The following is a 10,283-nucleotide window of genomic DNA, read 5'->3' as shown; positions in this document are numbered from 1 at the left end:
TCCTAAGCGCAACCTCCTCTGCACGGGTGAGACCGCGCGGAAGGGATATCGCACACGGAGGGATAAGTGCACGTGTGCGGCGCCGGAGGTGCTCCTTTCTTGACAAAAGGAGGGTAGCGTCGTCGACTTCGAGAAGCTGTGGGATTGATGCGCCTTGGTTCACGAGGCAGGTTGCAAAATCAGCTTGACTTTGGGAAGGCAGCAGATCCCGTGGGACCCACTCAATGGGTATTGATTGTGGGATGCGCGCCGCAAGCTGGTGGATGTCCTGGCAAATTTTAGGGCAGCGGCTGACACGTCGGAGCAGACGTACTGCTTGAAGTGCGTCAGTGCGGATTACAACGTGGGCTGTAGGGAGCATGGTTATAGAAGTCACGGAGCAGAGTGCCTCCTGAATTGCCACAAGCTCAGCGCAGAAAGATGTAAGTGGTTCCAAAAGCTGAAACGTAGTTGTCTGATTCAGGCTGGGTCTCCGTGGACAGTAGATTGCTGTTTTGGCTTCACAGCCTTGCAGGCTTCCATCTACGTACACTACTATGGAATCTTGAAGCAGGTTAGTATCTTGGTCTTCAAATCTTTGGCGTAGCAACGATGCAGAGTTGGCAGACGTCCGTCTGCGGATGTCAGTTGGCTTGTTGTCTCCTAACTGTATAAATTTCCAGGGAGGGAGAACTGGAGCAGGTGGCTGAAGAATAATGTGTGACGTTGCATACGCCCTCAGTGCTTGCGTGGAATGTGACAAAGTGGTCTTGAGTCTGCGAGCATCACGGCGCTGCTGCACCAGTTCATCGATGGTGTTGAGCTGCGCATTCTCCTGTAACGCTACGACCGGTGTGATTCGTGGAAGGCATGTTATGGTCCTCATAGCTTCCCGATTTACGGCTTCAAGGCGATCCCATTGTGCCCTTGTAAGATGCTGGAACTGGGACTGGTAAACAATACGGGGCTGCAGAACCGCCCTCACTAACTGGCGTGGAACAGACGAGCCAGTGCCACCCGTTTTAGGTGCAATTCTTCTTATTAAACTTATAGTTTCAAGTGCTTGCTTTTTTGCCTGAGAGAGCCAAGCAGTCGCTGATCCTGATTGGTGAATTGTTAAGCCCAGAATTTTCAGGCTCGAACTTTCTTGTATTGGGGTGCCTGATAGCGAGAGACAAATTGGATTTGAGGCAAGTTTACGGCGTCCCCAGCGGTTGACGACTGACGTGTATGAAGTTTTACACACAGAAAGTTGAAGGCCAATGGAGGATGCGTAATCAGAGGTTACGTCTAATGCTGACTGAAGGGCGGCCTCTTGAGTGAGAAGATCATGGTGAGTGCTCCATACCGTGATATCATCTGCGTACTGCAAAAACTTGATTTCAGGGATATCATGTAAGCGCCACGCCAATGGGATGAAAGTAATATTGAACAACGTCGGAGACAATACTGATCCCTGGGGCACGCCACGTAGTGAAATGAATGAACCAACTGTGTCACCGCTGAGGCGTATTGCAAATTTTCTTCCGTCCAAAAATGATGCGACAAAAGTGCGTACTCTCGGAGGGAGATGAAGCATGTCAATGGCATTCAGGATTGCAGCATGACTGATGTCATATGCCTTTTTAACATCCATTGCTAATATGGTACGTACATTGCGGCTGCGGGTAGATGATAGAACTGCTGATGCCAAGACAGCCAACCCATCCTCTGTACCTATGTATGGACGAAATCCAATTTGAGCAGGGTGATAAAAACCGTGCTGTTCAAGCCACCAAGAAAGTCGTGTGGCTAGCATTTTCTCTGCGAGCTTGCAAAGCGTTGATGTTAAGGAGATTGGTCGTAAGTTGGCGAGGTCCGTTGGAGGCTTCCCAGGTTTGGGAAGCAAGAATTTTGAGCATAACAAGCAACGCACTGGGCTTAATATGTTGCTGCTGCCGTTGGCCTGTGACAGATGTCGTAGCGGAGGGTGTCTACAAACTGATTTCAGCCATCTAAAGATATTTAACGTCATGCGGCAATAACGCGATGAAAATGCAAGAATTATTAATATAGTCGAATACGCATAAAAAATAATTCAACCTACACAAAATCCAATCTGGAGGGATATAAATTTCATCTATATAACTCTTTCAAAAACACCCCGCCGGGGTGGCGCAGTGGTTACGGCGCTCGACTACTGTTCCCAAAGACGCAGGAACGAATCCCGGCCTCAACGGCAGCTTTTCGCTGGCGGCGAAAAGCAAGGCGCCCTTGTACTGTGCGATGTCAGTGCACGTTAAAGAACTCCAGGTGGTCGAAATTTCCGGAGTCCTCCACTAAGGCGTCTCTCATAGCCTGAGTTGCTTTGGGACGTTAAACCCCAAAAACTAACCAAACCAGCCAATCTTTCAAAAACAACACTACGATTTAGCTGGCAAACAGTTCTGTAGTTACCTCTGATCCTCCGCCGCCACCGCCTCTAGATTGCAAAAGAAAGATAGACGTGAACACAACCTTGTGTTTTCTTCACAACAATTATTCAAACTAGAGAAAAACCAAAGCATTTTTCAAATCCCAGAAAAGTTAGCATGCTGTCTTCAGTAAGAGCACTGCTGTGGTAGCAGGAGGTGGAGTCAGCTGCTCTTTGTTTATTTTACTAATGCTATCAAAGTAAGACTCATTCTGTCTATCAAAGCCTTCACCTGTGCTCTGGTTTTCATCTTGCCCATAGGCAAAATTTCTTATCCGATTCAAAAAAAAAAAACTGAAGGAGAAACCACTGTCTAGGTGGGGTCCTACGCCAGAAGGTTGAACTGAAATCCTCACGAATCAGTCACAGTAACCGCTTCGAAAGTCACTATGAAGGAAGCCATACATAATCTATAAAAGTTCTACATAGCTCCTTGCTCGTTTCACACATGGCTAGCACACCATCGCGAAAACGAATTGGTTTATCATGCCGTACTGGCTGCCATTTTGATATATTAAAAATTATAGAACGTAGAACAAAATTATAGAGCCTTGAAAATTATAGAACATTGCAGAACCTGCAGTGGGCTAATGCGAAGACCCGAGCGTTGGTGCTGCAGTTGTGACACTAGCCTCGTCATCATTCTTCATTTGTTTAGTTTATTCGTCATTTTTCGTTTTGTAGGGCTCGTGGCGCGCCGCGCATTCGAAGGCCGCGCCACTTCCCGGTGCTCCCTGCGCGCGGCCCGTTTCTCTTTCCCCGCTCGTTCGGGGATAACCGGTCCCGCGCGAGGGGGCTATAAAAGAAGGCACGCGCCGCCGTCTCGCCCTCTCTTGGTCCCTGGCTCCTCGTTCCTGCTTCGCTCCTGGCGCTCTCCACGGAAGCGATCCGCAGCCACCCGGACGACGACCTAGAGCACCGACTTCGACGATCCCTGTGAGATTAAAGATGTTTATCATACGGCCCACTGTGTGTTTGTCGTGCGCATCCCTCGGGCAGAGAAATCGTCCACATGGGTGCTAATTCAGCCCCACGTTGGGCGCCAGTTGTGGGCGATTTCTCTGCCCGAGGGATGCGCACGACAAACACACACCAGCCTCTCGCCGTCGGCGGGAGAATTTCGTGGTAGCCACGGCGGAAAATGGGAAATGTACTCCCACGCCGCGTCACCGGGCGACCGCCCCGGGGACGCAGAGGCTTTTGTCCCCCTCGCTGTAGAGCGCAATGAATGTTGTCGCGCTCGAGCCCTTTTATGCTAGTGCGGTTAGTTGGTCAAAGCTACTCGGCACTCGTTGACACGGGCTCAACTCTGTCACTGGTCGGTGATGATGTTTTCGAGGCCTGCCGTAGATGTAACATCCGTGTCAGGCCAGCCGAAACCCCTTTGAGCTTAGCAGCAGGGACAACAAAAGCGGAGGGAGCAGTATGTCTGGTTCTGCGTTTTGACGGCAGGAAGCGGAGGCATCGCTTCGTCTATCTGCCCGGCTTAGCCATACCAGTTATTCTGGGAAGAGATTTTCTTTCGAGCGAATACATTGTGCTTGACATGGGGGAGAACGGCTATCGCTACAGCCCCTTCACCCCCCTCATTCCCTTTGTTAGTGCATCCAAACAGGAATGCGTCGCTCAGCGAGCGAGCGTCCACGCTTTTGTGGCAGAGGGCTCCCCCGCGACACTGAATGGTAGCCCATTAGAAGCAATTATCGCGTCCTTCTCAGGAACCGGTAGTCAGCGCCGAAGGCTCGTGGACACTTTACTCCCGTTTTCAGATTGCTTCACAGAGAAACCAGGCAGAACCGACTTGCTTCAGCACGAGATCGAAACGGGTGATGCGCGCCCTTTCAGGTGTAACCCGCGGCCGTTAAGCGCGCATAAGAGACAGCTTCTCGACAGCGCCCTTGACGAGATGATAGATACCGGCGCGGTGAGACCCTCACAAAGTCCCTCGGCGTCCCCAGGGGTTCTAGCGCCGAAGAAAGATGGTTCGGTCAGGCTGTGTGTTGATTATCGAAAGCTCAACTCACTGACGCCTACGGTTGCGTACCCTTTCCAGTCGATCGAGGCTGTAATATACGCGTTAGGGAACGCAAGGTTCTTCACAGTCCTGGATGCAAGCAGAGGGTACCTACAGATTGAGGTGGCGGAAGGTGACATTCAGAAAACCGCATTCACCTGTCACCGCGGGCTCTTCGAATTTACTCGATTCCCGTTTGGTTTGTCTAATGCACCGAGAACGTTCATGCGATTGATGGACATCGTGCTGGGCGACGCAAGGTTCAACTACGCGATGGCGTACCTCGACGACGTCGTGATATTCTCACAGTCGTTCGAAGAGCATCTCATTCACCTGAATTCCGTTCTTGAAAGAATGAGACGTGCGGGTATAACGATCAAGCCAAAGAAAGTGCAGGTGGCATCAAAGAGAGTGAACCTCTTGGGATTTGTGGTTGATGATGGCACTTTGAGACCGAACAATGACAAACTGCAGGCAATTCTGAACTACCCCTGCCCGACGGACGTGAAAAGCTTTCAGAGGTTTTTGGGAATGGTTGCCTTCTACAGACAATTCATCTCTAGTTGTTCAGAGCTCGCTAGGCCGTTGAACCAGCTGTTGCGAAAAGGCTCGAAGTGGGTCCGGGGCAAGGAACAGAACGACGCTTTTGTTGCCTTGGCTCGCGCGATAGCGAACACCGCTAGTTTGCGCCTCACCGACCTGGACAAGCCGTTTGTCTTGCAGACAGATGCTAGTGATGCCGGTGTAGGAGCTGTTTTGTTGCAGGAACACGAGGGCAAGCTGCGCCCTGTCGCGTTCGCTAGCCGCACGCTCACATCGGCGGAGCGGAATTACTCCGTGACCGAAAAGGAATGCCTGGCGATAATGTTCGCATTGTCGATGTTCGACATGTACCTAGACGGAGCGGTTTTCACCGTGCAGACAGATCACCAGGCACTTTCGTGGTTAAAGAGGCTGAAAAACCCCGCAGGCAGACTCGCGAGATGGGCGCTGACGTTGCAACGTTACGCGTACGCCATTGAGTACCGCCGGGGCAGCATGAATAAGGTGGCCGATGCGTTATCGCGCGCACCGTTGAAGGCTGCCAGAAGCGCAGAAGAGGCGCAGACTAGCATTGCTGAAAGCGGCGTCGCCGCTAGTGGAGAGGAGGAGAGGGCAGACGCGAGTGTCGCGCCCTGCGTAGTTAAAGAGAGAAAGGAGGCGGACAGAGTTGCCGCGCTGTGCTGCGAGAGAGAGAAGGCGCAGCAGCTGGTGGCGGCGACTACTCGCCTGCCAAGAAGCGAGGCAGAGAGAAATCTGTCTTGGGGAGTAGCGGTCAGTAGGGAAGAGCTAATTGAGGCCCAGAAAGCAGACGGTCTATGCTAACGGGTGCTGACAGAGCTTGCGAGTAGTGCAGCTTGCACCGAGAACGCTGAGGGCAAGTACGACGCGTATCTGCTGGGCGATGATGGCTTACTGCTCCCCTACATCCCCCAACTTGACGAGGAAGAGGCGATTGCATCCCCCTTCCGAGTCGTGTTCCGAGGAAGTTGCGGAAACGATTCCTCCAGTACTTCCATGACTCAGCGCTGGCAGGCCATGGCAGCGGCAGTAACACTTATGACAAGTTATGCCGTGTCGCGACCTGGCCAGGTATGAGAAAGGATGTGCTGGGTTACGCCCGTACATGTCCTGTTTGCCAGGTAGCCAAGCCCCGGGTGGGGAAACCCGCTGGCATGATGAAGCCGGTAGTTAGCAACTATCCGTGGCAAGTGGTCGCGTGCGATATCATGGGACCCCTCCCTCGCTCCGCGCGCGGACACCAATATATCCTGGTAATAACGGACCACTATTCCAAGTGGGTTGAGGTTTTCCCCCTTAGGAAGCTTGTGTCAGAACGGATTTGGGAGAAACTGTTGGAGACATTCACTCGTTTCGGTTTCCCTTCCGACCTGATTACAGACAATGCCTCGTATTTCACAAGCAAAGTCTTTGTCGATTCCTGTCGGGCGCTTCAAATCCGCCACAGGAAAACGAGTCCCTACCACGCTCAGAGCAACATAACCGAGAGAGTGAATCGGAATGTTATGAGTATGCTGGTCGCGACGACCGAGCAGCACAGAGATTGGGACGCACGGCTGTCCGAACTGGCTTTCGCCACTAGAACAACCGTGAACAGGTCGGTGGGTATGACACCTGCTTACTTGAATTTTGGGAAAGAGATCGCTTTTCCGCTAGAGAACGCCCTACTTGACGCGGCGGGGCCCGCGCCCCCTCCGCTTACACAGTACGCGGCAAAGCTCCGCGAGCGCCTTGAGGCAGCGCAGCGCGCGGCTCGTGAAAACCTCGATGTCGCGCGCATGGAGCAAGCGGATCAGTACACAAAAGGTCGTCGTCACGTCGTTTTCAACACGGGCGACTTGGTACTGAAAAGAACGCACCCGCTTAGTAACGCAGCGCGTGCTTTCGCCGCGTCGCTAGCGCACAAGTGGGTTGGACCGTTCGAAGTTACGGCACGGACTACGCCACTCACCTACCAGCTGCGGTTGTTGGCCAGCGGTGAAACCGCTGGTCCGGTGCACGTCGCAGACTTGAAAGCTTACCACCTTCGCAAGGACGATAACTGCGAAGTGTGGGAAGCTCAAAGCGATGCAGCGATGTCTCCCAAAGTAAGGCGTACAGGTAGCAACCCGGTTCGCAACCGACGCTATAACCTAAGGCCAAGGTAGTGCACTACTTTGTCTAACGTCTTTGCTTCTTTCAGAATGCATTCTGATAAGAGTTTGCAGCAGCCAGATGAACTACCGTCGCTGAGGCGGGAAACCGCACCCAGCGCATGGTTCATGGAGGGGCCACTTTAAGAGGGGGTACCCCCCTAGTTTGTAGTGGTTTGTGGCTCATCATTGTGACCAGCGCGGCCATGCTGGCCGTCTTCAACGAGTTGGATTGGAGCCCAGTGCCCAGGCCTGGAGTACGGGCCTTAGGAAGCTAGGTGTGCCCGTGGCGGAAAGGCCTGCTGCAATGTGCATCCAGCACGGCGCCACGTGGAAAGGGGTCAACGATGTAGAGCAGCAGCTCAGGGCCGCTGCCAGTCGTATCCGTGGCCGAGCCCAGCTGCGCTGTGACCCCGTGGATGTGGCCGCTGCCGGAGAGGGACCAGCCGGAACAGTTACGCCATGCCTGCTGCCTCTCCCGTTCCACGGACCAGCTGAGATGGCATGGCATCCCGCCAGAGCCTGGCGACAAGGCTTCATATTTTACGCCGACCCGGGCTCGGACATGGACATGGCCCGGCTGTTGGCGGAGCCCGGGTCGGACGCTGAGGGGGGGGGAGATGTAGGGCTCGTGGCGCGCCGCGCATTCGAAGGCCGCGCCACTTCCCGATGCTCCCTGCGCGCGGCCCGTTTCCCTTTCCCCGCTCGTTCGGGATAACCGGTCCCGCGCGAGGGGGCTATAAAAGAAGGCACGCGCCACCGTCTCGCCCTCTCTTGGTCCCTGGCTCCTCGTTCCTGCTTCGCTCCTGGCGCTCTCCACGGAAACGATCCGCAGCCACCCGGACGACGACCTAGAGCACCGACTTCGACGATCCCTGTGAGATTAAAGATGTTTATCATACGGCCCACTGTGTGTTTGTCGTGCGCATCCCTCGGGCAGAGAAATCGCCCACAGTTTTTATTTATCATTTGCACTTCTTTTTTGTTATGCGACCCCTCCAAAACACTCCGACGTCATTACGATAGACGAGGATATTAGGGACAGGTTTGACTGAAGCCGGCGTATGGGGTAGTGAAAAGTAGTGTTTGACGGTTCTAAAGGAATTTTAATTTGACTAAGCCAGCTCTTGACAGGTTTATTATATCAATGTGCTGCGAGCGTGTTGTGCGTTCTGTTCTTGGTAAAATGTGACTTTTGTGCCTTGTATTGCTTTGCCAAATTCAGACAATAAAAAAGGGGCGGCGTAGAGTAGTGGTTAGCGCTTTGGGCTGAGAGGCTGAAAGATGGAGGTTGGAGCGTGGACAAGATTTTTCGTTTTATTATTGAGTTTATAAATCCTCCCTGAGGTGACAATTGTTCAAAACCACTGGTGACGGGCCCTGTACAGACTACTCTAAAATATACTACAGGCACTGGCCGGTTCATGCACCGCCGAATTTAGAGGCATTAACGCACTCAGTTTCTTTCATTAAATGAGATATATAAATACTCATAGCAAAAAAAAGTGGCAATTCGTGAAAGAATAGGTGCGCAATTTGGTCAATACATTTGTGCGGATGAAAGTGTATAAATTGGTTTGATATTCACTACCAAAAATATGCATCCATATTTTAGCACTTTAGCACGTGACCGCAACGTGCGCAATCGTAGCGGGAAACATATTAAGTCTCGTATTCACTTACTGGCTTGCAATTATAGTTTTAAAACTTATGTAGCGCTGTGGTTCTTACCCAGTAGAGCTTCCTTCGTCGTTGGTTTGTATTCAGCATAGAATAATAGGCAATTTACGAATGAGAGAATACGCAATAAAACAGCAATAAAAACATTATTGAGAGGGGGTAATGGTATGTAATGTATTGACATTGATTTCATTATCATGACAACCATTGAGAGCAATTATACGTCGGCAGAAGGCTATACAGCTTTCCTAGAAACTGCGCTGTTAAATAGAAAACATTTCCTGCTCAGGGGTTCAACCCAGCAATCCGCCTGTCTCAACAAGTCTCTATGAAAGCTGAGGTAACTGAGACCTCTCGCAAGCAGGTGTTTGGGTGAGTGCGAATCGATCAACAGTTAAAACAAAGGCACGATCACTCAGGGAAGCACCGAAAGGAAATGCACAACGTGCACGAATTTGAAATACCTCATGTCCGCTTTGTGTACTCCGACAGAAAAACCTTTTCTCTCGACAAGGGGCAATGATATGAACACCAAGAGTAAATATCCACCTTCAAATATCCACCTGCTGCAAGAGACAGGTGCGTGGGAGCTCAGAAGCGCTTGAGATGAAAGGCACGAGTCAGAATTAAAGTACGCAGGTGCTTTTCAACCGCCCAGGAGCTAAAAATTCAGCGGCCTCCTTTAAGGCTCTCTTCTTTCTTCTTGACGCGCCTGCAAGCGCACATTGACACTTTTTTTTTGCGAAGTTTATTACCTCAAGGCATAAAAATGCTATGAAGAATGAACGGTGTGGTTAAATAAATGAATAAAGGTTGGTTGATGCAATGAAGTCCAGGTGTGACCGATGATGTGTCCAAGCTGCAGATGACTGCGGATTATCAAGGGAGAGGCCAGCTGCCACCAGATGCCGGATCCGCGTTGGCTTGAGTGCTGGACATTCCCACAGATTGTGATGGATGTCAGCTTCTGCATTTCTGGATTTGCAGATGGGGCACCCAGGGTTGGTATACCAGTGTTGTAATTGAGGCCACTTTCTGATCACTGCCGAGGTTAGGGGCACGCCAACTCTAATCCTCCGAAGCGCCACCTCCTCTGCACTGGTTATACCGCGGGGGAGGCTTACCGTACACGGATGTATCAGAGCACATGTGCGGCGTTGGAGGTGTTCCTTTTTTTGTTAAAGATAGAGTAGCATTTGTCCAATTTTATGAGGTTCGGCGATGTCGATGTTGAGTGTGAAGGGCAGGTCGTAGAATCTGCCTAGCTTTGAGAGGTTAAAAAGGCCACGCGGAGTCCATTCAATACGAGTTGGCGGTGGTATGCATCGGCTAGACTGTGTATGTTTTGGCAGATTTCTGTGCTACCACTAACACGTCTAAGTAGCTCTGTAACCTGCAGGGTATCAGTGCGTATGACAATATCGGGCCGTGGGAGGCATGAAAATGACGGTCACAGAGCGAATCG

The sequence above is a fragment of the Amblyomma maculatum genome, chromosome 9 (assembly GCF_055883805.1).
Source record: "Amblyomma maculatum isolate TAMU_Amacu chromosome 9, ASM5588380v1, whole genome shotgun sequence".
NCBI lineage: Eukaryota > Metazoa > Arthropoda > Arachnida > Ixodida > Ixodidae > Amblyomma > Amblyomma maculatum.
This window is presented reverse-complemented; position numbering follows the sequence as displayed.